The sequence below is a fragment of the Dama dama genome, chromosome 25 (assembly GCF_033118175.1).
Source record: "Dama dama isolate Ldn47 chromosome 25, ASM3311817v1, whole genome shotgun sequence".
Lineage (NCBI taxonomy): Eukaryota > Metazoa > Chordata > Mammalia > Artiodactyla > Cervidae > Dama > Dama dama.
Genome location: NC_083705.1, coordinates 42,471,224 through 42,490,841, shown reverse-complemented (window position 1 = coordinate 42,490,841; position 19,618 = coordinate 42,471,224). Strand labels below are relative to the sequence as shown.

At 42.6% G+C, this 19,618-nt stretch overlaps 1 protein-coding gene across 2 annotated transcripts in view; it reads right to left on the bottom strand.

Annotated features, from left to right (window-relative positions):
- FYB1 (FYN binding protein 1) overlaps positions 1–19,618 on the bottom strand; it is a 165,339-nt gene that overhangs the window by 111,527 nt on the left and 34,194 nt on the right. Inside the window, exon 1 of one of the 2 annotated variants that reach the window (XM_061129900.1) lies at positions 2,146–2,298. The exons of the other annotated variant lie outside the window; for it this stretch is intronic. The gene's annotated coding sequence lies outside the window, so the exon portion shown is untranslated. Of the gene's footprint in view, positions 1–2,145; positions 2,299–19,618 lie in introns of those variants that run through there. 2 annotated transcript variants of the gene reach the window in all.

The window sequence follows — 19,618 nt, the reverse complement described above, 5'->3', positions numbered from 1 at the left end:
TAGGAGCTCATAATAAACCAAGAAGAAGTTATTGTTATCGCCATTTTATAGACAAAGAAACCAAGGTATGGGGCAGTTCAGTAACTCACTCAAGGTCCATAGCCGGTGAATGGCAGAGGCCCCATTCAAACTCATTTCTTGATTCTGGAACCATGGTCTCAACCAAAACCCCTGGGACCACAATCTTAACTTTGCCAGCGAACCACAGTCCTCTTCCACATCCTTGGTGTTGGAAATTTTCACCTAGAAGCAGCCGCTACTAACGCCTCAGACCAGTGAAAGATCTTGTCTACTTCCTCTGATTTTCTCCGCTTCTCTTTTTCTCCCTCACCCCACCCCACTTCTCTCATTAACATGGGATTCCAATAGTAGAAAGAAAACATGATTTTTAAGGGACAGTAAGGCTAGAGGGCTTCCCTGGTGGCTCAGCGGTAAAGAATCCGCTTGCCATGAGGGAGGCCTGGGTTCGATCCCTGGGTCCTGCCCCTGGAGGAGGGCATGGCAACCCACTCCAGTATTCTTGCCTGGAGAATCCCCATAGACAGAGGAGCCCGGTGGGCTACAGTCCATGGGGTCACACAGAGTCAGACGCGACTGAGCAGCTAGCGTAACGAGGCGAGAACAAGCTTCAAGGCAATCGCTTGCACTTATTTGGCCTTTGCGCCACTAGGTGGCGGTGTGACTACTCAATGAGACTGCCGGAGCTTTTAGAATTTCCCCCCCAAACAGCCTTTACTAAACGCTGAGTCCAGAGAAGGGGCCTCTGGATTCCTACAGGAGCTGGGAAGCCTTTGAAGTGAGCTGGTAGTTAAACGGATGGAAATAACACGCAGAAAGCATGGATTTGAATTTTTAAAATAATTTCCCAAGATAAATGGAGTCCTTCCCAGACATTTCTGTTTGAAACAGAAGCCTAACTTCTCCAGTGTGTTCCATGAATTTACACTACAATTCCTTTGATATTCATGATCATCTTTAATTGAGCATTTTAAAAGATATAGTTTTATTGAAAGGAACCATCTAGTCCTCCTGCCCCTCATTTATCATTAATTTCTAGGAGCATCAGAATATCTAAAGTTTGTGTCCTGCCTTGTATATGAATGTTTCGATCAACCTAAAATCATTCCCAACAATCTCTCAGCCTGTACATGAAAGCAAAGGCATGATTTTGCCTTATGTTCATAAACCCATCTATGTTTCTACACAGAATAATCTCTAATGTCAAAATATTAAAAGTGGCAAATATTAATGATCTCTAATAATATTTATTACTGTTAATATTAATACCCAATAAGTATGTATAATTTTATACTCACAACAAACCTAGGAGGTAAGTACTATTATTATTCTCATTGTTTTAGTGGAGGAAACTGAGGCACAGAGAGGTTAAGTGGCTGAACCAGAGTAATGCAGTTGGTAGGAGGCAGAGTAAGAGGTCTATTTTAATTATAATTACCTCATTGTAAGTTTAGTTAAAAGGGGGAAAAGGGGGAGGGTGGGCAAAAGACACTGTAATATTTTCATGAGAGACCCCAATTCATACAAGAGGGCCAAAGGCACCAACTAAATTTTGGATTTCCTCAGATGACTTGTAGCCATTGTCATTGGTCCCACTTTGCTAGAATTCCTTCTGAGAAGGCAGGGTTGATGGTAGCATAGCCCTCTTTCTCTAGTCTGTGTAGGAATTTCACATGAATTTCCTGTCAGCTCTTAAACTTTGGGGAAAAAAATGAAATTTGCTCCTTTTCATCAAAAGGGTAAAACTAGGCTTGTCAGGAGCCAAGACTGAAATCAATCATCTGTGCTCAATTAGGACCATGGTTCCGGTTTTGTTGCAAGACTTTATTTAATGCTAGCAACAGCAGACGTTGGACCAGCCATGTGTGAGAAGCCCCATCTAGAGCAAATGACACATGTGTTTTTATCTGCTTATCACCCTCTGGCTACAATGAAATTGAGCTGTGGTGTCTGATGTCCACCTCTTCTGCTGTTTGCCAACAAAACATGCCTTTCTGTCAATGATTCCAGTCAGCACAATCTGTGCTGCCAGAATTTGGAGGCGGTACATTTTCCTGCTGAAAAAAAAGAAAAAAAAAAAAAAATCCCATGTTGATTTGAAAGAGGAAACCTGGGCAGAGCTGTTACCTGACTCCTGCAGAATGAAGTGGGAGGGTTGTCTCATTGAGGAGGTCTTCCAGGGGCCAGGGACTGGACCACTCCTCACTTTGGGCTGTCGTGTCTGCTCAGGATGGAGAGTCCAAGCCCTGTGGCACTTTCTGAGCCCTGGCAAGGAGACGTCCAGGGGAACGGTGGAGTGATCCACGCTTCCCCCCACCCCGCCCCACCAGGCTGACTTAGACAAGAAAAGTCCTCTTATGCCCTCAGGATATTGAGTAAGAAGGAAGAGGAAGAGGGGAACTAAAAAGTGTCTACTCAGCCTGAAGGCTTCTGCTGACATTCCCACCAAGCATGTGATATTTAAAAGGGTGAAACTGAGTCAGGCTCTCCTGCTGCGCCCCTGGCTGTCAAAGGGAGGAACCTGGAAGGCCTTTGGTCTCGTAACCTCCTTGCACTCCCAGGTTGTCCACCTGCAGAGGAGGTCGAGGATGGGGAGCTGTGATTAGGGAGGTCCTCTCTATCCTGTGCCATATTTGGAACCCAATTGCATCTGTGGTTGGGAGGTAAAGTGGGCTGCTTGACTCTAGTAACCTAAGGGGGTGAAGCAGGTGGAAAACCCAGTGGATTCACTCGTCTGCTCTTGGCTAGAGTGTTTCTCAAACTCTGGAGAAAATGGGGTCTTCAAATGACAATCTATGTTAAGAGACTATCATTGGCACAAAGTGGGGTTATAAGAAATGGTAACGCTATTTTCAACATGGCGTAGGAGTAGGACAGGGAGACCACTTTCTCTCCTACAAATTCATCAAAAGAATAACTGAACGCAGAGCAAACTTCACAAAACAACTTCTGATCGCTAGCTGAGGTCATCAGGCGCCCAGAAAAGCAGCCCATTGTCTTCGAAAGGAGGTAGGACAAAATATACAAGATAAAAACTGAGACAAAAGAGCTAAGGACGGAGATCCGTCCCGGGAAGGGAGTCTTAGGCGGCATTGCTTGGGGTAGGGTCCGGGCCTGAGTGCCCTGAGGACAATCAGAGGGAGCTTCTGTGAGTTGCCAACTTGAACTGTGGGAGACCAAAAGAGAGAGAGAAAATTAACCGGCCCGAACACACTGCCGGCCGTTCGCAGAACAAAGAGACCGAGAAAGTCCAGAGAAGAGCTCGCAGGCTGCGGGCCGGCCAAGCCCTGCCGGAGGCAGGAGGCAGGGGGGAGGGGAAGGTCGCGGCGAGACACAGGGCGCAGGCACCCGACCGGCGCGGGCGGGACTGGGGCTGGGGACGCGGAGGGCAGAAGGCGCGCGCACCCGACTGGCGCCGGCGGAAACTGAGACTGGGTCCGCGGAAGGGAGTGGGCGCGCCACACCTGGGGAGAGTGCGCCCACCAAGCCCCTGGCTGCCTGGACCGCTCTGACGGGGAAGGCACAGAGAGCAGGCGCAGCTTTTCATTCCGCGCTTTTGTGGAACACCCGAGGGCTGGAACCTCGCGTAGCGCGGGGCGCGCTCCATATAGAGCAGCCGGGAGCCTGAGCAGCGCAGACGGAGAGAGCAGCGTCAGCCCCTCCCGGCAGCGCCAGCCCCTCCCCGCAGAGCGACGGAACTAACTACCTGAATAAGAGTCCACCTCCGCCCGCCTGTGTCAGGGCGGAAATGAGGCTCTGAAGAGACCAGCAAACAGAAGCCAAATAAACAAAGGGAACCGCTTCAGAAGGGACTGGTGCAACAGATTAAAATCCCTGTAGAAAACACCGACTACACCGGAAGGGGCCTGTAGACATCGAGAAGTGTAAGCTGGAACGAGGAGCTATCTGAAACTGAGCCGAACCCACACTGACCGCAACAGCTCCAGAGAAATTCCTAGATATAGTTTTACTTTTTTTTTTTTAAGTAAGAAGAAAAAAATTTTTTATTTTTTTATTTTTTCTTTTTTATTTTTTCTCTATTATTTTCCTTTAAAATTCCCTATTACTCCCCCATTACTTCTTAACTTTCATTTTCATAGATTTTTACGATTTTTTTAATTAGGGAAAAAAAATTTTTTTTTTCTTTCTTTTTTTTTTCTTTTTTTTCTTTCCTTTTTCTCTTTTTCTATTTTTCTTTTTCTCTTGTTTCTTTTAAAGTCCTCTAGTACTCCTCTACTACTCCTTAATTTTCATTTTCAATACACTATAACCTTACCAAAAAAAAAAAGAAATGGTAACTATTAATCTCCCCTATCTTCCATCTATTCATTCATTCATTCATCACTCATTCACATTAAGCATCTACTCTGCAGACCAAGCACTGTGCTAGCCTCTAAAGGTGAATGAGGCAAATCTCTTCCTCCAAGTGGTTTACAATCTTGTAGAGTTCATGCTGGGATTGGGCACTTTTCTTCTTAAATAATTTTCTTTTCTTCCATAGGCTTGACACACTTTGTGTGCCCAATCTGACTTATGACCTGTTTTACAGAGCCTCAAACTAAGAATGGGTTTCACATTTTTAAAGAGTTGTAAGAAAAACAAAAAAGAAGAAGAACAACAACAACAATACGTGACCAAGACTGTGATGGAGTGACTGATAGTTTCTCAGTCATGTCCGACTCTTTGCGACCCTATGGACTGTAGCCCGCCAGGCTCCTCTGTCCGTGGAATTCTCTAGGCAAGAATACTGGAGTGGGTTGCCATTTCCTTCTCCAGGGGATCTCCCCCACCCAGGGATGGAACACCGGTCTCCTGCATTGCAGACAGATTCTTTACCATCTGAGTCATCAGGGAAGCCCTGACAAAGACTGTGTGTGGTCTGAAATACTTACTATTTGGCCCTTTGCAGAAAAAATTTGCCAACACCTGTTCTATAGGAAGAGCATTCTTGCTTTTCAGCAAGGCATACAACTACACCAAATAGGATATTTTCCGGCCCCTCTTGACACTAGCTGTGGCCATGTGACTGAGTTCGGGCCAAGTGGGATCGAGGTGGAAGAGATCTGTAGAGCTTCTGCCTAGTGCTCTTAAGTTGGGCCTGTGATGCTTTTTTTCTCCCAGAAGGCTGAGCAGGCCTAAGCAGTTCAAGTTCATTGATAACTAGGGCTTATTAATGCCCTAGCAATGGCAGAGCCAGAGGTGGAAGGAGGCTGGACCCTGGCACCAGGGAGCACCTTGACCATCCCTGGATTTTATTGGATGGTTATGAAGGAGAGAAAGAGGAGAAAAATGTTAACTTTTTAATTAATTTATTTATTTTGGGCTGCACTGCATGGCATGTGGGATCTTAGTTCCCTGACCAGGGATCAGACCTAAGTCCCCTGCCTTGGAAGCACAGAGTCTTGAATCGCTGGACCACCTGAGAAGTCCCCCCAAACGTTAACTTTTAAAAGTCAGTCTTATGTTTCCTCTCCCCAACAACTTCTTCCTGATACCCAAAACAAAACAAAATCTGCCATGACCCAGAAAGTGCCCTGTCTTCTTGGAAGATACTCCCTTTCTTTTCGTTTACCTGGTTCATTCCTGCTGGTGCTTCAAAGGCCAGTGTAGATTGACCACGTCCTAACCTCAGTCCCTAAAGATCAAAGAACGCGGCCTGCTTTCCTTTGTCTTCAGAGCTTTTAGTTGTTGGAATCTGTTTCTCTTTGAGGGTGGACTGTGGCTTCTTTGTCTTTGAATCCAAGCTTCTGGTACAGTGTCTGTCACGCAGAAGGCACTTTATAAATATTGTGAAATGAATTAATTTATTAGAGGCTGAGGATGGCTTCTTGGGGCAGATGTTTTTTCAATGCATTTATCTCAGGAAAAGATGTGTAACAATATCTACCTCTGAGGGGTAGACATAAATTTAGCTTTCCAAAATGAGGAGAAATACACAAATTTAGAAAGATTATATTTTAAAAATTGAATGTTCGTTGGATTTGGAGGGTAACTGTGCTTGCTGATAGTGTCTGAATAGGTTTGAAGATTTAATGCTAAAAAGCCATGAAGCCAGTTTAGTAACATGATGATTTCTTCCTGAAATTAAGGGAAGTATAGATACTTACTCAAATTTATCTTATTTGAGATGATCTTATCATTATGTAATAACAAACACTCAATTTTCCCCTATTTTTATAAAGTCCTGTGGTGTTGGAGAAGACTCTTGAGAGTCCCTTGGACTGCAAGGAGATCCAACCAGTCCATCCTAAAGGAGATCAGTCCTGGGTGTTCATTGGAAGGACTGATGCTGAAGCTGAAACTCCAATACTTTGGCCACCTCATGCGAAGAGTTGACTCGTTGGAAAAGACCATGATGCTGGGAGGGATTGGGGGCAGGAGGAGAAGGGGAAGACAGAGGATGAGATGGCTGGATGGCATCACTGACTCAATAGGCATGAGTTTGGGTAAACTCCGGGAGTTGGTGATGGACAGGGAGGCCTGGCGTGCTGCGATTCATGGGGTCGCAAAGAGTCGGACACGACTGAGCGACTGAACTGAACTGAACTATAAAGGAAAATATGTGCAAGAATATATTATTATTTGCCAATAATAACATAATAATGATAAAAATTTTGTTTACTTCTCCCTTTTCCCCCTTCTATCTTATGTAGTTTATAATCAATAAGTGCAAAAGCAAAAACCACTGTTTTTGGTGTAAACCTCTTTTACGATATGCTCTTGGTATATGTAACTAATTTTCTGAACCAGAAAATTAATATGAGGCTTTCAAGACATCATATAGCAGTAGTATTTTTCCTCTTCATTTAGAGGAAAGAATACAAGATAAGAGGGGCCTATTTTTCTTCACATATAGTCCTTCTTGAGATGGCATTAACAGAAGGTAGAGTTGGAAAGAATTCGTTGTACAATTTTCTTTTTTTTTAAGAAACCAATAATGACATGTTGATGTTTGGCAGAAACCAGCACAATACTGTAAGCAATTATCCTTCTATTAAAAATAAATAAATTAATAAAACTAAACTAAAAAAATAGAAGTCAGTAATGCAACATGGGGTTTGTATTTGAATGCCTATTTTTCCTTATTTCAGTACCTACTCCCTAAAGCTTTCCATAAATTATAATCATTTAAACATTTCTTAAATCATATGTTTGATCTTACATTACATCTGCTACAGAATCATAGCTAACACCTCAGTACTTCTGGATGTTATAATAAATGTTTAGAGCTCTGCTCCTCCCCTAGCAAGAACAATTATAAGCAAATGATGAAGGATTCAATGAATAGCTCATTCTTTGTGCACTTGAATACCAGGCTTTTTCTTCCCCATCCTAGGCAATTTTGTTGTGCAACACAAGGAAATAAAATACTGCAGGAGGAAAATTAGTGAGTTGGGAGGTAATGTGATGAGAATGGAGGAATTCAGCTTTCTCAACTCATTACTTCTAGTAGCAGTACCTAGTTCGGAGACGGAAATGGTAACCCACTCCACTACTCTTGCCTGGAGAATCCCAGGGACAGAGGAGCCTGGTGGGCTGCCATCTATGGGGTCGCCCAGAGTTGCACACGACTGAAGTGACTTAGCAGCAGCAGCAGTAGCAGTAGCAGTACCTAGTTAGGATATCAGAATTTCTGTCCTTTTAATCCAGGCACATTCTTCTACTATCCCTATCTCATCCCATCCTCACCTCTACCCCAGGCTGAGCAACCTTACCCTATCTCCATTTGGTAATTACCGCCTATAGCACTGGCCTGTTTATACGTATAGCCTGTGAGCAAGCTTGCTTTTCTGATTCTAAATTAAAATGTTTATGTTGTTGTTTGGTTGCTAAGTCATGTCCGACTCTTTTGAGACCCCATGAACTCTAGCCTGCCAGGCTCCTCTGTCCATGGGATTTCCCAGGCAAGAAGACTGGAGTGGGTTATCATTTCCTTCTCCAGGGGACCTCCCCAACCCAGGGATGGAGCCCGTGTTTCCTGTATTGGCAGGCGGATTCTTTCCCACTGAGCCACCAGGGAAGTCCCCTAAATTAAAATGCTGTGTGTATTATTGTTGTTACACTTTAGCAATTATGACTCTTATTGTCCCTCAGTTTAAAAAATGATACATCATATATTAGTGCATGTTTATGGCATCTAGAAAAATAATACTGATGAACTTACTTGCAGGGAAAGAATAGAGACGCAGACATAGAGAATGGACTTATGGACACAGCGGGGGAAAGAAAGGTTAGGACAAATTGAGAGAATAGCATTGACATATATACACTAACATGTGTACAATAGATAGGTAGTGGGAGTCTGCTATTTAACATAGGGAGCCCAGCCTGATACTCTGTGAAGACCTAGAAGGGTGGGATGGGAAGAGGGTGGGAGGCTCAAGAGAGAGGGCATATATATATATAGTTATGACTGATTCATGTTTTTGTGTGGAATTAATAAAAATGACTCAGACAGTAAAGAATCTGCTTGCAATGCAGGAGACCTGGGTTCAATCCCTGGGTCAGGAAGATTCTCTGGAGAAGGAAATGGCAACCCACTCCAGTATTCTTGCCTGGAGAATCCCATGGACAGAGGTACAGTCCATGGTATTGCAAAGAATCATACATGACCAAATGACTAACACTTTCACTTTTCACAATAGAAGCCAATGCAACATTATAAAGCAATTATCCTCCAATTAAAAATAAATAAAAAAATGATGAACTCCACAGTCTAGTTCTGAGGGGAATGAGTGACATAAAGCCAAAGGGCCAGTCCCGCTGCGTCTCAAGGAGAGGTATTCTGGTTCTGGTGACTGCGTTGACTCTGCTGTGCCTGTTAAAGCCTCTTGAGATTTACTCAGGACACAAGTCAGAACGTGTTTGGGAGTGCAAATGATTTGGCCTGAAGCTGGGCTTTGGTACAATCCCCAGGCTTCCCTTCCCAGGAGGGTCTGGGTATAGTGTGAAGACAGATGGCACAGGCTTCTACCTTCTGCTTGCTCAGCACCCAAGTGCCTTTGGCAGGAGAGCCCGAGCCTCGCTCTGCTCCACGCTGAGGAGCACAAGATGAAGCACAAATGAATTCAAAGCTCGGGGCTGCCCTGCTGACAACATATGCCTGGGCATCAGGAGTTCTGTCTCTGAGCCAGTGACGTATGATCACAGGTCGTCAAAGGTGGGTATTCCTGGAGTGAGTTCATCGCCTGCCGTCAGAAACCACTCTTACTCCCAGACACACTGGCAGTTAGGATGAGAGTGGATCACCTAGCAAGCAAGTCAAGAAACAGGTTCTACTTATTTTCCTTGACTTTAACAGCTAACCCTCAACCCCACCCTTCCTCCCCACCCACCAAAACGCCTGCACACAAGTCAGAGAAGCAGAGAAACAATATAACCTGCAAGATTCAGGACTAGTTCCAGGTTAATGTGTGAAGAAAGGGTGGCTTTTCTCTACTTTCTTCTCCTCTTTCCCCCTCAGACCCCAACTTTCTTCTCAAACCTGCCCTTTTCTTTTCGCTTCTCAGGAAAGCAGAAAACAAGTTAATCAACCTCAAAGATTTTCCCAACACTGAGTGTCTAAGATTCTAAACATCTGTTCGAAACAGGAAAAGGCAGGAGACTTGAATACCTTCCAAGTTTTCTGTCACTTGGGGTTCTATCAGTGGGCAGAATTGTTTGAAAGAAGCCAATGATCTCTGAGCAGTGGGCCTGCAAGACCCTCACATGTATTCCCTCATCTCCTTTTTGAGTCCTTTCCTGAGTTTTGTCATGCAGAAAAGTAGTCATTCAAGATTTTTCACTGTTGTAGGTAGCAAAAAATATAGATTTGAGCATGTGCTCCTAATATCTGGTATTTGTTAGTGATATCTATCTATCGATCAATCGATCGATCCATCTATCCATCCATCCATCCATCTACATTACTTTGGGAATATACTTTATCCATCATGAAATGTAAACAAATGTGAAAAAGATGAGATTTTTTAAAAAAATATAGCGTATGTAACAATTTCTCTTCATCTTCAACAAACTGTCTTGAACCCTCCTCTGGAGGGTCCTCCACTTGGGAGACCACTGGAGAGAGGATGTTGGCAAAGGACCCAGAGTGGCAATAAAACCCGCATCCCCTGTGGTTGGTTCCACCCATTCAAATGGGTTAACCACTTGCTTTCTTTAACAGGCAAATCCAGCCACGCCCTCTGTCTGATCCACAGCCATCTCCTCACCCCATTCTGAGTTCACTGCATCGCCTCCCCTGGGTCTGAGGCTCTCACCACCGCTCTCCTGGCCAGGTAACCAGCTAAGGAACGTTATCACCTAAATGTCCAACAGGCATCACAGTCGCCAATTCCCAGGAGACTGAATCGAGAGCCCAGAAACAGCCTTAGCCTCCTTTCTCTGACTCCCAGGTCCACACCTCCCCGGAACATCCTGATGCTTCCCTATCCTGAGCACTTCGGCTCCTGCCCCAGTGCGTTGCCTCCCTCACTTCCTGCCTCTGTAGCTGCAGTGGCCTCTTATGGAATTGCTCTGCCTTCAATCCTCTCTTCTGTCGAGCATGCTCTTCCTTTGATCCACTGGATCATGGTTGCTTAAAGCCCTTCAGTGGCTTTCCAATCCTTCAGAAAAAAAACAAAAATGGAAACCCCTCACCACGGATGAGAAGAAACTCTCCATCCTCTTTGCCAAACCTGCAGGACGTCACATAGCAGAACATCTGCTTCTCTCATTTCTGTAGGTTTCCCCCTCCTTCTCCATTGGTTAACCCATATCATCATCAAACTCCACTCAGAATCCACCTCCCCCCATGAAGCCTTCTCTGATCTTCCCTCTGGGCTTCAAGAGGATTTATTGTCTCAGTGATAACATTTTATGGTTTGGTTTCACTAGAATTTGCCAGTGCTAGGTCCCAATTCTTAATTTATCTGTGGGTCTTTAGAATAGTAGTCCTCATAATTTAATATTTAGACTAATAGCTGGAGATGTTTTTAAAATAAGTGCATTTCCAGATTGAGTAGGTTTAGGGTGGAGCCCAGCCACGGGCATTTGTAACTAGATTCTTCTTCCAAGTGTCTCTCATCCAACTCCTCCTCAGAGTTTAGCACAGAGGCAGTGCTAAGACCTTCCATTAATAGCAGTGAGAAAAGGAATTCCATTTCCTTCTTTTATCTTTCCATCCCTGATAAGTGAATGCACTAACATGGGCCAGTGTTAGTTGCTCAGATGTGTCTGACTCTTGGCAACCCATGGAGCCCGCCAGGCTCCTCTGTCCATGGGATTTCCCAGGCAAGAATACTGGAGTGGGTTATCATTTCCTTCTCCAGGGGATCTTCCTAACCCAGGGATCAAATCTGGGTCTCCTGCCTTGCATGCAGATTCTTAACCACTGAGCCACCAGGGAGGCCCATAATATGGGCCAAGACAGACCATATTGACTCTGCTTTTGGAAGTGGGACCTTTGACAGACTACACCTGGGTGCAGAGATACACCCTGCCCACACACACACAGTATGAAGCTGACCTGTGGATCTGCGTTTGTTGCCTATGGGTGAGTGTGTGGGTGTGTACACACACATACACAAATTCATATAAATCATATTTATTTCTAACAATTAACAATAGTTAAAAAAAACACAGCAGGATCTTCTCATGTGCCTCTTAGCCATCTGTATGTCTTTGGAGAAGTACCTATTTAGGTCTTCCACCCATTTTTTGGATTGGGTTGTTTGTATTTTTGATATTGAGCTGTACATGTGTGCATGCTAAGTCACTTCAGTCATGTCCTATGACCCTATGGACTGTAGCCTGCCAGGCTCCTCGTTCCATGGGATTTTCTAGGCAAGAGTACTGGAATGGGTTTGGCCTCCTCCAGGGGATCTTCCTGACCCAGGGATTGAACCCTGGTATCCCACATTACAGGCGGAGTCTTTACTACTGAGCCTCTGGGGAAGCTCCTGATATTAAGCTGGATGAGCTGTTTGTCTATTTTGGAAATTAACCCCTTATCATTTGCATATATTTTCTCCCATTCAGAGGATTGTCTTATCTTGGTTACAGTTTCTTTTGCTGTGTAAAAGCTTTTAGGTTTAATTAGGTCCCATTTGTTTATTTTTGTTTTTATTTTCATTACTCAAGGAGGTGAGTCAAAAAAGATCTTGCTGCAATTTATGTCCAAGAGTGTTCAGAAAATAACAACATTGTAAAGCAACTATCCTCCAATAAAAATTAAAAAAAAAAGATGGTAGGAGAACTCTTCTAGATTAAAAATACCAAAGAGACATAACAATGAAATGCAATATGTAAATCTTAATTGGATCCTGATTTGAGCAAAAATTTATAAAATAATGCAGGGGTAATTAGAGAAATTTTCATTTCTCCAATTGATAAAGGCATTATAGTTAAAAATGGAAAAGGAGCTTATTCTTAGGAGATACATGGTTAAATTTCCAGAGATGAATTGTCATGATTTGCATAACTTATTTTTGTTAGTTCAGGAAATTATTTATACATATACATAGAAAGAAAGAAGGATAGTGCTAAGTCATGTCTGATTCTTGCAATCCCATGAACTGTAGCCTGCCAGGCTCCTCTGTTCATGGGATTCTCCAGGCAAGAATACTGGAGTGAGTTGCTATTTCCTTCTCCAGGGGAACTTCCTGACCCGGGAATTGAACCCAGCTCTCCCGCACTGCTAGCAGATGCTTTACCGACTGAGTTACATGGAAGGTATCATACATATACATAAAACATGACAAAAAGTTAACAACTGGGTGAGTCTAGCTGAAGGGAATACAGTTGCTTGCTGTAGTGTTTCTTAAGCTTTTCTGTAGATGTAAAACTTAAAAAAAAAGGGAACATGTAAATACTAGAGTGATTTCACATAATTATTCAGATTTATGACTTTCCTTGAAAAGTCTGAAAACCTGATACAAAAATTAACTGAAGTTTCACTGAGCCTCTATGATTTGCTATAACTATACTTAGATAGGAGGCTTCCCTGGTAGTTCAGTGGTAAAGAATCTGCCTGTAATGCAGGAGATCCAGGTTCGATCCTTGGGTTGGGAAGATCCCCTGGAGGAGGTCATGGCAACCCACTCCAGTACTCTTGCCTGGAGAATCCCATGGACAGAGGGTCCATAGAGATTGCAAAGAGTCGGACACAACTGAAGCCAACTGAGCGTGCACGCATAGCTCATTCTTAGATGGGGCTTCCAAGGTGGTGCTAGTGGTAAAGAAAACCCACCTGCCAGTGCAGGAGACACCAGAGACAAAGGTTCAGTCCCTGGGTTAGGAAAATTCCCCTGGAGGAGGGCATGGCAACCCACTCCAGTACTCTTGCCTGGAGAATCCCATGGACTATGGAGCCTGGCAGGCTACCAAGCATAGGGTCACAAAGAATCAGTCACGACTGAAGTGACTTAGCATGCAGGCATGCATACTTAGATCATTAAAATCACCTCCCTAGCCAGAGGAGGCATTTTATTTGCAATTCATGAGATGGAGGTCAAGAACTCTTGAAATGCTCCTCCTGGATTCTCTTGCAGGGTTGTGTCTCTTAAATACAACAAGACTGATCTAAAATGTCTTTTGTTGGGGAAAGCTTTCACCTTGAGGAGGCCAAATGGGAACTAGGGAACAGAAGGCTTGGGCTTGCCATGTAGGCTGTGTCTGTTCTTGACACACACAGAGCCTAGAGTGACCAGATCAGGTCATCAGGATATGAGGTGAAAGATCCAGTGAGCAGCAGTGGGTGACTCTTAACTGGAGGAGTTATCATCTCCGTCTTCTGGAATTTGGGATACTGGCCACACAAGTCAGGACAAACCAGCACTGACCTTGGTGGGCAGAGAATTACAGTGAAATCATGATGGAGACTGTCTTTGGGAAGCCATGGTGGGAAATTGGCCTGAGGAGGAATGATGACTGATTTCAAGTTTCTGTACACAGTTTACTCCTTACATATTAAAAAAGACTTCAAGCAAATGTAACAAAAGTCTTGGATCCATTGGTGTTTGTTGTATCCTTCTGTGTGCTCCCTCCCCCCACCCGCCCCCATTTTAAACATTTCTCAAAAATAAACAAAGCAAAATATTACTTCTACCTCCCAAAAGTGTTCCATGTCCTGGACATGAAAACTTTGGAATTGTTGTCCCCTGGTGGCTCAGACGGTAAAGCGTCTGTCTACAATGCGGGAGACCCGGGTATGATCCCTGGTTTGGGAAGATCCCCTGGAGAAGGAAATGGCAACCCACTCCAGTACTCTTGCCTGGAAAATCCCATGGACGGAGGAGCCTGGGAGGCTGCAGTCTATGGGGTCGCTACGAGTTGGACACGACTGAGCGGCTTCGCTTTTTCTTTCACAGACCTGAAGAAAGCAGAAGTATAAGCTCTCATTTTCCTGAAGATGAAGAACCACAGATTTTAATATTAAGTCACTAGAGTCAATGTTTTTTGTTATGGTGAGTTTCCCCTTAATTTCCCAGCAGTTAAATAAAGAGGTTATGAAAGGAAAATACAAGGCAGAAAATGTGTGAGATTTTTCTTATGTATGATATAATTTCCCTTTTCTTTTTTCTGACTCTGGAAGCTAATAAAGCAAGATCCCTCCCTTATGATGTAATCTCCCCTCTTTTTTGATTTTGGAAGCTAATAAAATTTAAAAACACAGTTCTAGTACTACAATTGATGAGTCTTTGGGGATTTTAGCTAAATACAGCCTTTTCTCACTATGAAATTAGGTATGCTCTTTTGGCCCATTCTAATCGTTAGTAATGCATGAGAATAAAGCAGGATAGTAAAGAGGTTTTGTCTTGTGGTGATGTCATGCAGAGGGTCTCATCTCTCTGTGAGGGAGGGTATGGCTGCCACAAAAGACTGGGCTCAGTTCGGACTGAATATCCTGCTTCATAGGCTCGTATGCGGCTGGGGCTGATGGAAACAATCTGGGGTTTAGGATCCCAGGCATGGGGAGCTGAGTCCTGTAGAAGATGAGGACTGATACTCTTTTACTAATGGCAGAACTTAAAACACTAGTAGGATGATGAGCCTTATTGGGATGGGCCTGAGTTTATGTTTTCCCGCATGGAACAGCTGGTTGTGTGCACAAGATGCTAAGCTGATTTGTCCTGCAGGCTCTGCAGTGTGAATGAAGAAAGCCCAAGGAGAAACCAGCCATCACCCAGAACCAAATGAAAGGACACCAGAAACTATGAACTCTCCTATCGGTTTACAGGCAATCTCAGCAGAATCAGTTGGAACCCTAAACTCTTTTGAGTCTGACGAAGAGGAGTGAGTTTGGGGTATATTTTTGGAGATTCACTTTTTATATTTATATTTTCCATCACTTAGCAATATAGTTTGGCCTGCTTTGTAAAATTGATAATTATGGCTACCTTTTATTGAAGGATTAACATGTTTCAGGCAAGGCGCATGAGACTTCCTATAAATTATCTAATTTAGTCCTTATATGACTGCTATGTCTTTCCTGATGGTTCAGCAGGTAAAGAATCCACCTGCAATGCAGGAGACATGGGTTAGATCCCCAGGTCGGGACGATCCCCTGGAGAAGGAAATGGCAACCCACTCCAGGTATTCTTGCCTGGAGAATCCCATGGACAGAGGAGCCTTGCGGGCTACAGTCCATAGGGTTGCACAGAGTCAAGACACGACTGAGCATGAGCACAAGGATGATTATTACGTTGATCTTATAGATAAAGTCTCTCAGGTTGAGAAATACAAAGTGAGTGATCTAAGGGCTGAAGAGAGCCTCTCCAAACAGGTATATGGGTAATACCTCAAGGGCTTCCCTTGTGGCTCAACTGGAAAAGAATCCGCCTGCAATGTGGGACACCTGGGTTCAGTCCCTGGGTTGGGAAGATCCCCTGGAGAAGGGAAAGGCTACCCACTCCAGTAAACTGGCCTGGAGAATTCCATGGACTGTATAGTCCATGGGGTTGCAAAGAGTCAGACATGACTGAGTGACTTTCACTTTCAGGCCCTGTGGGTAAGCATTCGGATACGGCCATCGCTGATCTAAAGCAGAAACATTTTGGTGCATGTCAATTTCTGTAGCATCTTTCAAGTTATAAAGTTGGTGAAGTGAATTTGCCCTTCACAGCTGTATGGCTGGCTCTGGGGCAGTCCTGCCTAGATCAGTGTTTCCCCTGACCTCTACAGCATGGGACACCTAGCGATGATTAGGCCATGTTTTGACCACTTTCTGAGACTGGTGCCTGTAACAGCACAGCACCCAAGGTCTGAGACTGGGCTGTAGCTGATTTTAAAAGTTTTAAAAGCTGTCAAAGACTTTCTTTTAAATGAAATTTGTGTTAATAGTAGACATAAGTTAAAATCACTCTAGTAGAGACTGCGGTGTCAGAAACTCATTTCTCCTATCCCAACCTATGGATGCATCTCCTTGAAATTCCCAAGACGCCTCAGAGCAATCTGAAATTACTTTGCTATAGTATTAGTGGAGGGAATGGGATTCCTGCTTGCCCCAGGATAGCCATACTAAGAAGGCAACATAATCTTATACAAATATATTTTCATTTTAAGAGGAAAATATACTTATTTTACATCATGATATTGATTGACATTGATTAGGAAGAGGAGGAAGATAAAGATGAGGAGGAGTAAGAACTATTAATCAAGAAATATTTACTAAGGGAGAGAGTATGATGAAATAGATAACGGTGTTTGGCTCAGAGCCAAACAGCTCTAGTTTCCAGCCACAACAGTTCTTACTCTTGGATTTCTGTGCTATCTTGGATGTGTCCCTTCTTAATTTTGAGCCTCAAGTTCAAGAATTAAATTAGATGATTTTTGCAAAACACTTAGCACGGTGCTTGGCACATGGACTGTATGGATTAAATGCTGGGTCCATCTTTTGCATCTGTACTGAGTACTTTTTAGGCTACAAGGCATTCTATAATCAAAGATGAATAAGGTGAAATCTCCACTCTCGAGAAACTCAAGGCTATTTGGGGAAGAACAACACATTTTTTGAAAATTTGTAGTATAATGATTGTTACAGGCAGTGCATTTCCAGCACCAAATAAGAAGTCCAGACAAGAAAAATTATTGTGCACTTGGAGTGATCCTGAAATACTGCCTGAGGCGCAGGCAGGGTTTGGTGGGACGAAAGATGAGAATGGTGGAAACAAGGGGAGAAAGCATGCTAATAAGGAGGATCTCAGAGGCTACATAATTCTGGGAGATGAACAGACAAACAGATAAGTATTTCTCTTCACTGAGTGGGGAACTGAGACAGAGAAATCTATATTCTCACAGAGTCAGCAGTTCCCGGTCGCACCCTGTCTGACTGGGTGACAGTCATTAGACCACATAACTGTCAGTGTGGTCTTTGAAGGCGGGTAAGACAAGGTTGGTTCACCAAAATAATAGCACATTTTTTACTTAGGTGATGAGACTTAAAAAGTGGTTTTAAGCAGTAGACAAGCCAGAAGACAAGCTTCAGGAAGCAGATAAGTACATCATCAAACAGTTTGACTTAGTCTGGAGTCTTGGGACATGGATTAGTGTAGAGCAATTAGCAGTGACAAACTTTCTCTGAGCCTAAGATAAGACTGATTAAAAGAAGGAGTCTGAAAGATATCTATTTGAGAACATGCACATACATGTGCGTGCACACACATGCATACACAGGCACATGTAGATGAATACCAATGCTCTTCAATAGTCAGTCTTTATTAAAATGAACATTGTATTCTTGTATAAAAGGGATTAATTTAATATAAATGTTCCTAATAGCCCATTTTACCTAAAAGTACATCCTGTGAAGCTAAACAGACTAATAAGCCATTGGAAAGATAGTCAGGGTTAATTTAGGCACTAGTCTATCCTTTCTCTTTGCAATAACCCACAGTTGCAACAAGTCTCACAAGTAGCAACCATATGCTGTGACCACACTCAGCCCAAGTTGCCAACAGACATGCCATGTTCTCAAATTAATATTGAATTGTCATTACCTACTATAAGGTACAGGGATCTCTACTCAGTACTCTGTAATGATCTATGTGGGAAAAGAATCTTAAAAAGAATGAATATATGTATATGTAAAACTGATTCACTTTATTATAACACTACATTATAAATCAACTGCACTCCAGTAAAAATCAATTAAAAAACTGAATTGTAATTGAAAACCATTGTAGGTATGACATTTTAAATATCTTATGAAATAAAACAATTTGTATGCAACTGGAAAGAGTTGGCAACTGTTTGTCAAATAAATGGTTTGGATTATGAGAAAACAGTAAACACTTAGATGCAACCTCCAAAGAGCTATGGGTAATTAGTCGATCGGATAAATAACAATGGTCAGCATTTTAAGCAAAGTTTTCTGGTCAAACTTAGAAACAGGTTTCAATTTGCTCTTTTCTTTCTTCAGTTAATCATTATCTAGAGGCCATTAATTTTGCTTATACTCACCATATTCTAGTACAAAGATTCTCAAGCTTTTGATTTCAAACTACATTGCATACCTAAAAATGTTCATTGCAACACTATTTACAACACCTAAGACATGGAAGCAACCTAAATGTCCATCAACAGATGAATGGATAATGGATAAAAATGTGGTACATATATATAATGGAATACTACTCAACCATAAAATAGAATGAAATAATGCCATTTGCAGCAACATGGATGGACACAGAGGTTATCAAACTTAGTGAAGTAAGCCAGGGAAAGACAAATGAGACAAATGTCATATGATATCACATATATGTGGAATCTAAATATACATATACAAATGAACCTATTTACAAAACAGAAATAAACTCACAGACATAGAGAACAAACTTATGGTTACCAAAGAGGAAAGGGGTGAGTAGGGATAAACTAGGAGTTTGGGACTAACACATACATACCACACACTATAGATAAAACAGATAACCAACAAGGACCTACTGCACAGCACAGAGAACTATGCTTCACATTTTGCAATAACCTATGAAAGAAAAGAATCTGGAAAAGAATATATATATATATACACACACACAGCTGAATCACTGAGCTCATATACCTGAAAGCAATACAACATTGTAAATCAACTGTACTTAAAAAAAAAAATATTGGAAGATCCTAAATAGTTTTCACTAATGTGGATAGTAGCTGAGAACATTTTGATGTATTAATTCATTTAAAATGACAATAGTAAATTATTACATGGATATTGCATGGAAAACACTTTTATGAAAAATATGTTTGCTAAAACAAAAAATTTAATGAGAAGCATAGCACTGTTTTACATTTTTGTAAATGTCTTCAGTGTATGGGGTAATAGAAAACAGCTATATTCTCCTATTTGGTCTACATTCAATCTGTGGTGACATATTCTTTTTTTGGGGGGGGTGAAATATGGCCTCATACAGATAGATATGTATCTGGAAAAGGGAAGCATAACTTAATAGCTTTTTCATATAATTTTGGGGTCTCTGAAAAATTCCACTGAACATTCATGAGAGAATGAGAATAAAAAAGGCAAATAACATCTTAGTAGTATTATGTAGATAGCATTGATCCTGTAGAGTCCATGAAAAGGATTTGGTGATTTCCAGGGGTCTTCAGACCATACATTGAGAACTTC